Below are 14,750 nucleotides of genomic sequence, written 5' to 3'. Positions count from 1 at the left end.
GGCTCGAACCCAAAGTCTCTGGTGGCACAGCTAGCACTGCGATGCAGTGCCCTAGACCACCCGGGAGGCCCCAGAAGTGTTGATATTGACCTGGATCCAGGCATCTACACTGTACATGTCCAACATACTATAGGTATCTGACTGTCAAAGGCTTTTAGTGTCTGTCTGTGTCTGTGTGCTTACCAGTGTGTGTGTGTGTGTGTGTGTGTGTGTATGTTATTCACAGCTGTTGTGTGCTTGTGTTGCAGGTACAGGCGATACCCGGCCCACGCAGGTACACACCCACACACACAGAACAGACATGGTGGGAGGACAACACTGGCAGGTGAGACATGTTTGTGTGTGTGAGTGCTCTAATAGATTATCGATGCACTGCTGTGCCAGTTGGTTGGCTGAGCCAGGAGCTGGAAATGGGATGAGAGTCCCTTGTTGAAAGACAGACACACACACACCTGCTAGGGTTCTTATAGAAAGCTGAGCTCCATTCTGTCTCTACTCAGGGGAGACGAAAGAGAAAAGAGGAGGAGGGAGGATGCAGAGTGGAGGAAGGAGAGAGGAGGGGGAGAGTGAGGAAGAAAGAGAGGAGGAGGAGGGAGCCGGTCACTCAGACAGCTATTCACACAGGTCAAGCCATGCTGAGAGGGAGGGAGGGATGGAGGGAGGGTCGAGCCATGCTGAGAGAAAGAGGAGGTGGGAGGGAGGGAGGGAGGGAGGGAGGGAGGGAGGGAAGGAGGGAGGGAGGGAGGGTCGAGCCATGCTGAGAGAAAGAGGAGGGAGAGAGGGAGGGAGGGAGGGAGGGAGGGTCGAGCCATGCTGAGAGAAAGAGGAGGCAGGAGGGATAGGGAGGGAGGGAGGGAGGGTCGAGCCATGCTGAGAGAAAGAGGAGGCAGGAGGGGAGGGAGGGAGGGTCGAGCCATGCTGAGAGAAAGAGGAGGCGGGAGGGAGGGAGGGAGGGAGGGAGGGAGGGAGGGAGGGAGGGAGGGAGGGAGGGAAGGAAGGTCGAGCCATGCTAAGAAAGAGAGGAGGTGGGAGGGATAGAGAGGGAGGGAGGGAGGGTTGAGCCATGCTGAGAGAGAGGAGGTGGGAGGGATAGGGAGGGAGGGAGGGTCGAGCCATGCTGAGAGGGAGGGAGGGAGGGATAGGGAGGTGAGGGAGGGTCGAGCTATGCTTAGAGAGAGAGGAGGCGGGATGGATTGAGAGAGAGGAGGTGGGAGGGATAGGGAGGGAGGGAGGGAAGGTCGAGCCATGCTGAGAGAGAGAGGAGGCAGGAGGGATTGAGAGAGAGGAGGTGGGAGGGATAGGGAGGGAGGGAGGGAGGGTCGGGCCATGCTGAGAGAGAGAGGAGGCAGGAGGGATTGAGAGAGAGGAGGAGGGAGGGAGTGTGGGAGGGATAGGGAGGGAGGGAAGGTCGAGCCATGCTGAGAGAAAGAGGAGGCAGGAGGGATTGAGAGAGAGGAGGAGGGAGGGAAGGTCGAGCCATGCTGAGAAAGAGAGGAGGTGGGAGGGAGACAAAGAATGAGCAGAAGATAAAGAGGAAGAGAGAGGAAGAGTGATAGCCAGCTCTGCATGCTCCTGTCACCTCTCCCCTCTCTCGTTCTCGCTCTCTCTCCCTCTCTCTGTCTCTCGTTATCTCTCTCTTGTGCTTTCACTCCCTCTCTCTATCTCTCGTTATCTCACTCTCTTGTGCTCTCTCTCCCTATCTTTATCTCTCATTATCTCTCTCTCTCTCTCTCTCTCCCTATCTTTATCTCTCGTTATCTCTCTCTCTCGTGCTCTCTCTCCCTCTCTTTGTGAACAGATGGGTGGAGGTATCAGATGTTAATGAAAGACGATAGAAAAGGGGCTATGAAAAGATCATGACCAACAGCCAGCTCCGCGAACACCACACACACACACACACACACACACACACACACACACACACACACACACACACACACACACACACACACACACACACACACACACACACACACGCCTTCACAGTCACTATCACACAGTCCTGCTGGGACATATGTACCTTACTGATAACACTGACACACACTCACAATTTCACATACACATACACATACATCTTCAACCGCATTCTCTGTTGCTCTCCCACTCTCCTCTTTTTCTCCTCCCTCTCTCCTCCGTCTCTCACTCCTCCGTCTCTCTCTCTTCCGTCTCTCTCTCTCCCTCTCTCCCCCTCTCCCTCTCTCTCCCTCCGACTCTCTCCCTCTCGCTCCCGCCTCCCTCCCTCTTTCTCTCTCTCCTCCCTCTCCCTCTCTCTCTCCTCCCTCCCTCTCCCTCTCTCTCTCCTCCCCCTCTCTTTGTTCTCTGCAGACTGTTCTAATGCTCATACTCCAGCTATCCCATTAGACTGTCTGTCTGATGGTGTTGCTATTTATTATATATGAACATTACATGTTTCTGACACATGTGGTGTATGTGTGTATGTGTGTGTGTGTGTGTGTGTGTGTTTGTGTGTGTGTGTGTGTGTGTGTGTGTGTGTATGGTAGAAGGTGTTGAGGTTTTTGATTGACCAGCTCTTGAAGAACTGCAGCAACCCCTGAAGTGAATTGTGGGTGTGTGCGTGTGTGTGTGCTTGCATGTGTGTTTGTGTGTGTTTGTACTGAATGTAAGATATGAGTGTGTCTGATGTTTTCTCCTCTATAGATTTCTCTATGGTTGAAAAAGCTTTGCTTTTGTGTACTCAACACCCGTGTGTATGTGTAAACACAAACACACAAAGACACACTTAAGCTTGAACCCAAGGACCTAGTGCTGAGATGTTATGATTTGACAGAGCGGCAGATGAATAGCAAGAAGAAAGGGTTAAGAGAAAGAGAGAAGAGGGGGGGGGGGTGTTGAAAAGAACACATTGATCTTGCAGGCCTCTCGGAGAAGAAAAGGTGTTAACAGACATATCTTTGAGAATTCATCTCTTTCAGTGTTAGTCGGTACACGTACAATTTGGACTGATTGTGAATTCATTGCTCAAGATGATCAGTAGATAGTGTTTAGAGTGAGAATGTAGCTCTGTCTTTCACTACAATATGAAAACACACTGACCACGTTGACATGCAAACATTATTTCGGATAGTAGCTCATATCCCACTTAAGGTCTTATTCTGATAAGCTGTTTACATGCACCTTTGATATCCCACTCATGTGTATCCCTGTATACATGAAAAAAACAGAATATTCCTCATTGAAGTTCAGATGGGTTAAATGGAATAGTAAGTGAAATATGGACACTGCCTATAACCTATAACCTCTCAGCGTAACATAATATTAACTCTTGCAGAATTATGCTTTTTTTGAAGTAAAATTGTACAACATGTTCATTTTGTCTCGGGAACAGGAGAAATATGATTTCTGTCTTTCAGCATCTCTTGAGAAAATGCAACTGCGAGTGTAATGTGTTTGTTTTGACACTGTTATGCGGACAGTATTTTAACCACATAAACTATGCACCTAAAATGAACTGAAGTCTTATCAGAAACGTGTGTCCTCGTTTTCTCAGCTTTTCATTTCTTTAAAGCAGCCAATTTCTGATGACATTTGGACATTTTTCAGAGGACCAATCTTTCCACTATTTTCGAGTTATTGTTTTCTTCCCTGTCTTTAAACGAAACAGACAACTTTACCGGTGCTAACTATGTTCTCTGGTCTGATGTTGTTATGTTTGGAGGGAAAAGGGGGAGGCTTGCAAGCTGAAGAACACCATCCCAACCGTGAAGCACGGGGGTGGCAGCATCATGTTGTGGGGGTGCTTTGCTGAAGGAGAGACTGGTGCACTTCACAAAATAGATGGCATCATGTGGAAGAAAAATGATGTGGATATATTGAAGCAACATCTCAAGACATCAGTCAGGAAGTTAAAACTTGGTAACAAATGGGTCTTCCAAATGGACAATGACCCCAAGCATACTTTCAAAGTTGTGGCAAAATGGCTTAAGGACAACAAAGTCAAGGTATTGGAGTGGCCATCACAAAGCCCTGACCTCAATCCCATAGAAAACGTTTAGGCAGAACTAAAAAGCATGTGCGAGCAAGGAGGCCTACAAACCTGACTCAGTTACACCAGCTCTGTCAGTAGGAATGGGCCAAAATTTGTGGAAGGCCACCCAAAACGTTTGACCCAAGTTAAACAATTTTAAAGGCAATTCTACCAAATACTAATTGAGTGTATGTAAACTTCTGACCCACTGGGAATGTGATGAAAGAAATAAAACCTGAAATAAATCATTCTCTCTACTATTATTCTGATATTTCACATCCTTAAAATGGTGGTGGTCCTATCTGAACTAAGACAGGGAATTTTTACTAGGATTAAATGTCAGGAATTGTGGAAAACTGAGTTTAAATGTATTTGGCAAAGGTGTATGTAAACTTCAGACTTCAACTGTATCTACAGTCGTGGCCAAAAGTTTTGAGAATGACACAAATATCACAGTCTTCTGCCTCAGTTTGTATGATGGCAATTTGCAAACACTGCAGAATGTTATGAAGAGTGATCAGATGAATTGCAATTAATTGCAAAGTCCCTCTTTGCCATGCAATTGAACTGAATCCCCAAAAAACATTTCCACTGCATTTCAGCCCTGCCACAAAAGGACCAGCTGACATCATGTCAGTGATTCTCTCGTTAACACAGGTGTGTGTGTGTGTGAGTGTTGACGAGGACAAGGCTGGAGATCACTCTGTCATGCTGATTGAGTTCGAATAACAGAATGGAAGCTTCAAAAGGAGGGTGGTGCTTGGAATCATTGTTCTTCCTCTGTCAAGCATGGTGGACCTGCAAGGAAACACGTGCCGTCATCATTACTTTGCAGAAAAAGGGCTTCACAGGCAAGGATATTGCTGCCAGTAAGATTGCACCTAAATCAACCATTTATCGGATAATCAAGAACTTCAAGGAGAGCGGTTCAATTGTTGTGAAGAAGGCTTCAGGGCGCCCAAGAAAGTCCAGCAAGCGCCAGGACCGTCTCCTAAAGTTGATTCAGCTGCGGGATCGGGGCACTACCAGTACAGAGCTTGCTAAGGAATGGCAGCAGGCAGGTGTGAGTGCATCTGCACGCACAGTGAGGCGAAGACTTTTGGGGATGGACTGGCGTCAAGAGGGTCCATGGTCAGGAAACTCCCCAGACCTTAATCCCATTGAGAACTTGTGGTCAATCCTCAAGAGGCGGGTGGACAAACAAAAATCCACTAATTCTGACACACTCCAAGCATTGATTATGCAACTTCAAGCATTGATTATGCAAGAATGGGCTGCCATCAGTCTGACCGAAATTGTAATCAGAAACGTGTCTAAATTAGGGGTTAAAGTAGCCCGTAGACCAAACGGTCTAGTATGGATTTTCAGCTAAATCTATTATTATGGTGAATCGAGCTATGCAGGTAGCTGACTTTTTTAAGTGATTTGTTCAGATGACAACACCCATGATATGCGAGACTGATCCTGCACACACCGTGAACAACAACAGTCAACGGGGTAAGATGTTTACATGCCACAGTATCCCGTCTAAGATCAGCATTTCCCAGGCATCTTATCCGGGTTTCTCATAACCGGGATACAAGCTTTTTGGGGTTATTTTAAACCGGATAAGATGTTTATATGAGTCAACTTGAGTATCCCAAATAATAACGGGATATTGGTGTGCATGTAAACGTCACTGAATCAAAGGGAAGGCTTTGGGAGAGAGGTAGCGATAGAGAGGTAGAGAAAGGGGGAGATAAATGGAGAGAGGATATGAGAGAGGGAGAACAAGAACGAGCGAGTGGTGTCAAGAGGAATAGTGCTAATATCAGTGCTAATTGAACACAGCTGCAACACGTTAAACAGGAATTGCCAATTAATGAGACCGCATGCCCCCGGTTGAATATATCTTTAAAAAATAAGAGCTAAAAAGAACGAGGGAATGAAACATTTATGGAAAAAAGGAATTGAATTATTTACGGTGTCAAGAGGAAAGCCTGTTTGTGCTCTCTCTCTCTCTCTCCCTCTTCCTTCCTGTCTTTCAGTGGATTTCTGCTTCCTTCTGTCCATTAATGAAGTTTTCTGCCTCTTTCTCTCCGCTTCCCTCCTTTCATTCCCGTCTGCTGTCCTTCCTCTCTGTGGAGAGAGCGGGATCTCACAAAAGAGGAAGTGCTCCAGGGTAAAGGGGGATGAGGAGGAGGAAGAGGAAAGGAAACAGAAAGAGGGCTGAATGTATAGACAGAGCCTTGACACTAATGTGCTGCACTCAAACTTGAATGGGTGTGTGTGTGTTTGTGTTCATGCTTCAGATGCCTGTGAGTTTGAGAGTTTCTGTGTGCTATGAGAGGGATACAGTACATGCAGTAGAAGTGTGTGTTGTGTAGTAGTATGAAGTGTGTATTTATGAGCTTACACATTCCTCTGTGTGTGTGTGTGTGTGTGTGTGTGTGTGTGTGTGTGTGTGTGTGTGTGTGTGTGTGTGTGTGTGTACTGCCCAGATCTGTGTTGAAATACTGTTTGAAATCTTTCTAATACTTTGAGTGTTCCCTTTAGCCTGCCTGGAGTTCCAGATGGGCGGGCAGTATCATTTGCACTTTTGGGGCTTTTCTATTTGTCCCATTTCAGCATGCAAGCTCAATCAAACCCAGCTAAAGTATTTGAAATGATTTCAAGTAGTATTTGAAGCCAGCTTTGGTACAGCAGGGCTGATCCTGTGCAGACCCGGGGTCAGTCCCAAATGACACCTTATTCCCTATATAGTGCATTACTTTTAACGTGATTCCTATGTGCCCTGGTCAAAAGTAATGTACTATATAGGGGATAGGGTTACATTTAGGATGTAGTGTAGGTCTGGCCTATGGATACAGTGAGTCTGGCTCTAACTCTCTAATTTAACTGTAGTGATTACAGAAACACTGATAACCCTGCCGTGTACAGCACTCACTGAATCACATCCACCCTCGCTCTCTCTCTCTCTCTCTCTCTCTCTCACTCTCTCACTCTCTCTCTCACTCTCTCCCCCCCTCGCTCTTTCTCTCTCTCACTCTCTCTCTCTCGCTCTCTCTAACTTCTTACATTCTCTATCTTTCTTCTTACTATCTCTCTCTTTCTCTCTTTCTTCTCACTATCTCTCTCTTTCTTCTCTCTCTATCTCTCTCTCTCTCTCTCTCTCTCTTTCTTATTACTATCTCTCTCTATTTCTTCTCACTATCTCTCTCTTTCTCTCTTTCTTCTTACTATCTCCCTCCATTTCTTCTCACTATCTCTCTATTTCTCTCATTCTTCTTACTATCTCTCTCTCTTTCTTCTTACTATCTCTCTCTTTCTCTCTTTCTTCTTACTATCTCTCTCTTTCTCTCTTTCTTCTTACTATCTTTCTCTATTTCTTCTCACTATCTCTCTCTTTCTTCTTACTATCTCTCTCTCTTTCTCTCTTTCTCTCTTTCTTCTTACTCTCTCTCTCTCTCTCTCTCTCTCTCTCTCTCTCTCTCTGTTCTCTCTTCCTGCTCTGCTCTTCCTCACTCTACTCTCTCGCTCCCCCCCTTTCTCTGCAGTCAGTCCACCCCTCCCTCTTCTTTCCCCCTCTCCCACTCTTACTCCCCTCCTTCCTTTTTCCCCCTCTTCCATTCTGCCCTCTCTTTTTGGCTGAGGCTCAAATATCGCAAATGCTATTACGTATTGGCTAAGGGCCAAATCAACGCAGTAATAAATCAATAGGAAGTTACATTACGTAATAGACCCAGAGAGATGTCTCACTGCTGACCCTGTTACACAGGTTTATTCCCCTCTCCACTCTGCTCAGCTCATAGTACAGTACAGTATTGCTCTCTGTCTTCCTATTCACTCACTCTTTCTCTCTTCTCTCTTTCTCATGTTCTCTCTCTCTTTCTGCTACCCATATTAACTCTCTCTTTCTCTCTCTCTCTCACTAATTATCTCTCTCCGCCACCCTTATAATCTCTCTCTGTGTCATTCTCATAGCTTAAAGGGCAATTCTCCCACTTTTCGACCTCATATTCATTATCTCCAGCACCAGACCAGTGTCTACGTACAGTGCCTATTCACACCTCATGACTTTGTCCACACTTTGTTGTGTGGGATTAAAATGGATCTAATTGTAATTTATTGTCAGTGACCTACACAAAATACTCTGTATTAATGTCAAAGTGGAAGACAAATTCTACATTTGTCAGAAATGTAGATAAGTATTTGAATGTTAGAATCACCTTTGGCAGCTATTACAGCGGTGAGTATTTCTGAGTATGTCTCTAAGAGATTTCTACACCTGGATGTATATCTGTCCATATTTTTTTCAAAATTATTCAAGCTCTGTCAAGTTGGTTGTTGATCCTTTCTAGACAAATATTTTCAGGTCTTGCCATAGATTTTCACGCAGATTTAAGTAAAAACTTGCAACTCGGCCACTCAGGAACATTCACTGTCTTCTTGGAAAGGAACTCCAGTGTGTATTTGGTCTTGTGTTTTAGGTTATTGACCTGCTGAAAGGTGAATTCATCTCCCAGTGTCTGGTGGAAAGTAGACTGAACCAGGTTTTCCTGTGCTGAGCTCCATTACGTTTATTTTTTATCCTGAAAAACTCCCTAGTCCTTAACGATTACAAGCTTGCCCATAACATGATGCTGCCACCACTATGCTTGAAATGATGGAGAGTGGTACTCAGTAAAAGGCACTGCATGGTCAATCTGATGTCTGCATTGGCAGTGCAGTGTTTACTGTGAAACAGCCTCTGCGGAAGTCAGGGTATTCATACTTGTTGCGCTTCGCGGAGCAATGTATAACGTATAGTGCTGCTGTCAAGGAAGTGAGTTTGTGTTTATACAGGACCTCCCGCCCCCACCTATCGTCAACCAATCATGTCAATGCGGAGCTATACTGAGCTACACGGAGCCCTTCGTAATGTTACAACATTTTTGAGGCGCACTGCGATGCGGGCTCAATTTGGCCTCTGCATCCGACCACATTCTTCAGGATCAAGCGTAAATTGGCTTTAATGTGTTGTATTGTGTTTCCCCAAACATAACACTTTGTATTCAGGACAAAAAGTGAATTGCTTTGCCACATGTTTTTGCAGTATTACTTTAGTACCTTGTTGCAAACAGGATGCATGTTTTGGAATATTTTGATTCTGTAAAGGCTTCCTTCTTTTCATTTTGTCATAGGTTAGCATTGTGGAGTAACTACAATGTTGTTGATCCATCCTCAGTTCTATCACAGCCATTCAACTCTGTTTTAAAGTCACCATTGGCCTCATGGTGAAATCCCTGAGCAGCTTCCTCTCCAGAAACTGAGTTAAGAAGGACATATGTATGTTTGTAGTGACTGGGTGTTGATACACCATCTAAAGTGTAATTAACGACTTCACCATGCTCAAATGGACGTTCAATGTCTGCTTTTTAATTTCCACCTATCAATAAATAGGTGCCCATCTTTGTGAGGCAATGGAAAACCTCCCTGGTTTTGTGGTTGGATCTGTGTTTAAAATTCACTGCTCGACCTTACAGATAATTGCATTGTGTGGTGTACAGAGATGAGGTAGTCCTTCCAAACGATTATTGCACAAAGTGAGTCCATGCAACTTATTATGTGCCTTGTTACTCCTGAATTTATTTACTGTGGGCTTGCCATAACAAAGGGGTTGAATACTTATTGACATTTCAGCTTTTTTTTTTATTCGTTTGTAAACATTTCGGGGGAGAAAAATATTCCACTTTGGACATTATGGGGTTTTGTGTGTAGGCCAGTGACATAACATCTACATTCAGGCTGTAACACAACAACGGGGAAAAGGTTGAAGGCCGTGTGAATAGTTTATGAAAGCACTTTATATGAAAATGGCACGTTTCTATGATCTGTGGTTAAAACGACGAGATGAAAGGTCCTAAAAAGTGATACGCGGTGACATCACAGGATAGGATTAAAAGCAGGGTTGGAACCAAAATGTTTTCCAACCGTTTTGTTCTGAATAGAACCATTACTTCCAGTAGGACTGGAGAACATCCAAGCAACGTCACATAACGTTATTAACCGGTTCCCATGCTTTTAAAATACCGCTTCTGTTCCTCAAATCATTTCGTTGTTTTCCTGTTTTTTGGTCTGTTCCCTGAACCGGTTCTAACACATCATTAAAATTAAGGAAAAAAATGGATTTAACAAACCTGCACCCTCACATTACCGTGAATCTCATAGTGTTCAACATTTTTTTAAACTTTTGATTATTTCATCAGTTACTTTTTTAAATTACTTTGGTTGGTTGGTTATGTTCAAAACAGAGCAAAAATCATCCAGACCAAAATGTCCCCATACTCTATAGATATCTAGGAGAGTGTGTATTCCATAATGGAAACACCACTGTTCTCTCCCTCCTCTCCTGTGTAGGTGCATAAGGTCTGCTGTATATGTCGTCATGAATGGAACTTATTTTCCATTTTGTCACGCTCTCTCTCTGGGCCGGAATACTGTCTGCTGCATCTGGTTTGCACTGGGAGAACGTGTGTGTGTGTGTGTGTGTGTGTGTTTGGGAGGACATGAGCTATTGGAAACATCTCCGTGTTTGGGTGAGAAAACAGAAACATTGTGACAGGCAGATGAGCTAACACACACACACACACACACACACACACACACACACACATTGGTGTCATCATCCTGCCACATTCATTTACAGTGGGGCAAAAAATAATTTTGTCAGCCACCAATTGTGCAAGTTCTCCCACTTAAAAAGATGTGAGAGGCCTGTAATTTTCATCATAGGTACACTTCAACTATGACAGACAAAATGGCGAAAAAAATCCAGAAAATCACATTGTAGGATTTTTAATGAATTTATTTGCAAATTATGGTGGAAAATAAGTATTTGGTCACCTACAAACAAGCAGGATTTCTGGCTCTCACAGACCTGTAACTTCTTCTGTAAGAGGCTCCTCTGTCCTCCACTCGCTACCTGTATTAATGGCACCTGTTTGAACTTGTCATCAGTATAAAAGACAACTGTCCACAACCTCAAACAGTCACACTCCAAACTCCACTATGGCCAAGACCAAAGAGCTGTCAAAGGACACCAAAAACAAACTTGTAGACCTGCACCAGGCTGGGAAGACTGAATCTGCAATAGGTAAGCAGCTTGGTTTGAAGAAATCAACTGTGGGAGCAATTATTAGGAAATGGAAGACATACAAGATAATCTCCCTCGATCTGGGGCTCTACGCAAGATCTCACCCCGTGGGGTCAAAATGATCACAAGAACGGTGAGCAAAAATCCCAGAACCACACGGGGGGACCTAGTGAATGACCTACTGAGAGCTGGGACCAAAGTAACAAAGCCTACCATCAGTAACACACTACGCCGCCAGGGACTCAAATCCTGCAGTGCCAGACGTGTCCCCCTGCTTAAGCCAGTACATGTCCAGGCCCGTCTGAAGTTTGCTAGAGAGCATTTGGATGATCCAGAAGAAGATTTGGAGAATGTCATATGGTCAGATGAAACCAAAATATAACTTTTTGGTAAGAACTGGCTGCCTGGCCAAACTGAGCAATCGGGGGAGAAGAGCCTTGGTCAGGGAGTTGACCAAGAACCCACTGGTCACTCTGACAGAACTCCAAGGTTCCTCTGTGGAGATGGGAGAACATTCCAGAAGGACAACCATCTCTGCAGCACTCCACCAATCAGGCCTTTATGGTAGAGTGGCCAGACGGAATCCACTCCTCAGTAAAGGCACATAACAGCCCGCTTGGAGCTTGCCAGGAGGCACCTAAAGACTCTCAGACCATGAGAAACAAGATTCTCTGGTCTGATGAAACCAAGATTGAACTCTTTGGCCTGAATGCCAAGTCTGAAGGAAACCTGGCACCATCCCTACGGTGAAGCATGGTGGTGGCAGCATCAAGCTGTGAGGATTTTTTTCAGCGGCACGGATTGAAAGACTAGTCAGGATCGAGGCAAAGGTGAACGGAGCGAAGTACAGAGAGACCCTTGATGAAAACCTGCTCCACAGCGCTCATGACCTCAGACTGGGGCGAAGGTTCATCTTACAACAGGACAACGACCCTAAGCACACAGCCACGACAACGCAGGAGTGGATTCGAGACAAGTCTCTGAATGTCCTTGAGTGGCCCTGCCAGAGTCCGGACTAGAACCTGATTGAACATCTCTGGTGAGACCTGAAAATATCTGTGCAGCAACACTCCACATCCAACCTGACAGAGCTTGAGAGGATCTGCAGAGAAGAATGGGAGAAACTCCCCAAATACAGGTGTGCCAAGTTTGTAACGTCATACCCAAAAAGACTCAAGGCTGTAATCGCTGCCAAAGGTGCTTCAACATAGTACTGAGTAAAGGGTCTGAATACTTGTATAAATGTTATATTTCCGTTTTTTATTTCTAATAAATTTGCAAACGTTTCTAAAAATCTGTTTTTGCTTTGTAAATATGTGTATTGTGAGTAGATTGATGAGGGGAAAAAAACAATTTAATACATTTTAGAATAAAGTATGGAAAAAGTCAATGGGTCTGAATACTTTCTGAATGCGCTATAATCATTTTATTAGCACTATCTAGGGTTACCAACCTGCCCTCCAATACACCTCTGCTGTCTTCAACTAGGATCTCAGAGATCACTGCCCTCAACGCCTGCGTCTGTAATGGGCCTGCGGTCAAATGATCACCCCTCATCACTGTCAAACGCTCCCTAAAACACTTCAGCAAGCTGGTCTTTCTAATCGACCTGGCCTGGGTATCCTGGAAGGATATTGATCTCATTCCTGGTTATTCTTTAAATGTGCTTTCCTCACCATCTTAAATAAGCATGCCCCGTTCAAAAAATGTAGAACTAGGAAACAGATATAGCCCTTGGTTCACTCCAGACCTGACTGCCCTTAACCAGCACAAAAAAATCCTGTGGCGTTCTGCATTAGCATTGAATAGCCCCCGCGATATGCAACTTTTCAGGGAAGTTAGAAAACAATACACCCAGGCTATTAGGAAAGCAATTGCTAGCTTTTTCAAACAGAAATGTGCATCCTGTAACTCCAAACAGTTCTGGGACACTGTAAAGTCCATGGAGAATAAGAGCACCTCCTCCCAGCTGCCCACTGCACTGAGGCTAGGAAACACTGTCACCACCAATAAATCCACGATAATTGAGAATTTCAATAAGTGTTTTTCTACGACCATGCTTTCCACCTGGCTACCTCTACCCTGGTCAACAGCCCTGCACCCCCCACAGCAACTTGCCCAAGCCTCCCCCATTTCGCCTTCACCAAAATCCATATAGCTGATGTTCTGAAAGAGCTGCAAAATCTGGATCCCTACAAATCAGCCGGGCTAGACCCTCTCTTTCTACAATTATCCACCGAAATTGTTGCAATCCCTATTACTAGCCTGTTCAACCTTTCTTTCATATCGTCTGAGATCCCCAAAGAATGGGAAGCTGCCGTGGTCATCCCCCTCTTCAAAGGGGGGACACTCTAGACCCAAACTGCTACAGACCTATATCTATCCTACCCTGCCTTTCTAAGGTCTTCGAAAGCCAAGATAACAAACAGATCACCGACCATTTCGAATCCCACCGTTCCTTCTCCGCTATGCAATCTGCTTTCCTAGCTGGTCATGGGTGCACCTCAGCCACGCTCAAGGTCCTAAACGATATCATAACCTGCATCGATAAAAGACAGTACTGTGCAGCTGTATTCATCGACCTGGCCAAGGCTTTCGACTCTGTCAATCACCACATTCTTATCGGCAGACTCAACAGCCTTGATTTCTCAAATGACTGACTCGCCTGGTTCACCAACTACTTCTCAGACAGAGTCCAGTGTGTCAAATCGGAGGGCCTGTTGCCCAGACCTCTGGCAGTCTCTATGGGGATGCCACAGGGTTCAATTCGCTGGCCGACTCTCTTCTCTGTATACATCAATTATGTCGCTCTTGCTGCTGGTGAGTCTCTGATCCACCTCTACGCAGACGACACCATTCTGTATACTTCTGTCCCTTCTTTGGACACTGTGTTAACTAACCTCCAGACAAGCTTCAACGCCATACAACTCTCCTTCCATGGCCTCCAACTGCTCTTAAATGCAAGTAAAACGAAATGCATGTTCTTCAACCGATCGCTGCCCTCACCTGCCCACCCGTCCAGCATCACTACTCTGGACGGTTCTGACTTAGAATATGTGGACAACTACAAATACATGGGTGTCTGGTTAGACTGTAAACTCTCCTTCCAGACTCACATTAAGCATCTCCAATCCAAAATTAAATCTAGAATCGGTTTCCTATTTCGCAAAAAAGCCTCCTTCACTCATGCTGCCAAACATATCCTCATAAAACTGACTACCGACTATCCTACCGATCCTTGACTTCTGCGATGTCCTTTACAAAATATCCTCCAACACTCTACTCAGCAAATTGGATGCAGTCTATCACAGTGCCATCCATTTAGTCACCAAAGCCCCAAATACTACCCACTACTGCGACCTGTATGCTCTTGTTGGCTGGCCCGCATCGCCAAACCCACTGGCTCCGGGTCATCTGTAAGTCTTTGCTAGGTAAATCCCTGCCTTATCTCAGCTCACTGGTCACCATAGCAACACCCACCCGTAGCACGCGCTCCAGCTGGTATATTTCACTGGTCACCCCCAAAGTCAATTCCTTCTTTGGCCCCCTTTCCTTCCAGTTCTCTGCTGCCAATGACTGGAACTAACTGCAAAAATCACTGAAGCTGGAGACTCATATCTCCCTCACTAACTTTAAGCACCAGCTGTCAGA

At 45.1% G+C, this 14,750-nt stretch overlaps 1 protein-coding gene across 1 annotated transcript in view; it reads left to right on the top strand.

The window, feature by feature from the left end:
• Window positions 1-14,750, top strand: part of LOC115139061 (lysine-specific demethylase 6B-like) — a 362,782-nt gene that overhangs the window by 96,033 nt on the left and 251,999 nt on the right. Inside the window, 1 exon segment of the mRNA XM_065025415.1 lies at window positions 249-325. The gene's annotated coding sequence lies outside the window, so the exon portion shown is untranslated.

Source organism: Oncorhynchus nerka, linkage group LG12 (genome assembly GCF_034236695.1).
Source record: "Oncorhynchus nerka isolate Pitt River linkage group LG12, Oner_Uvic_2.0, whole genome shotgun sequence".
In the NCBI taxonomy this organism is placed as follows: domain Eukaryota; kingdom Metazoa; phylum Chordata; class Actinopteri; order Salmoniformes; family Salmonidae; genus Oncorhynchus; species Oncorhynchus nerka.
This window is presented reverse-complemented; position numbering and strand designations above follow the sequence as displayed.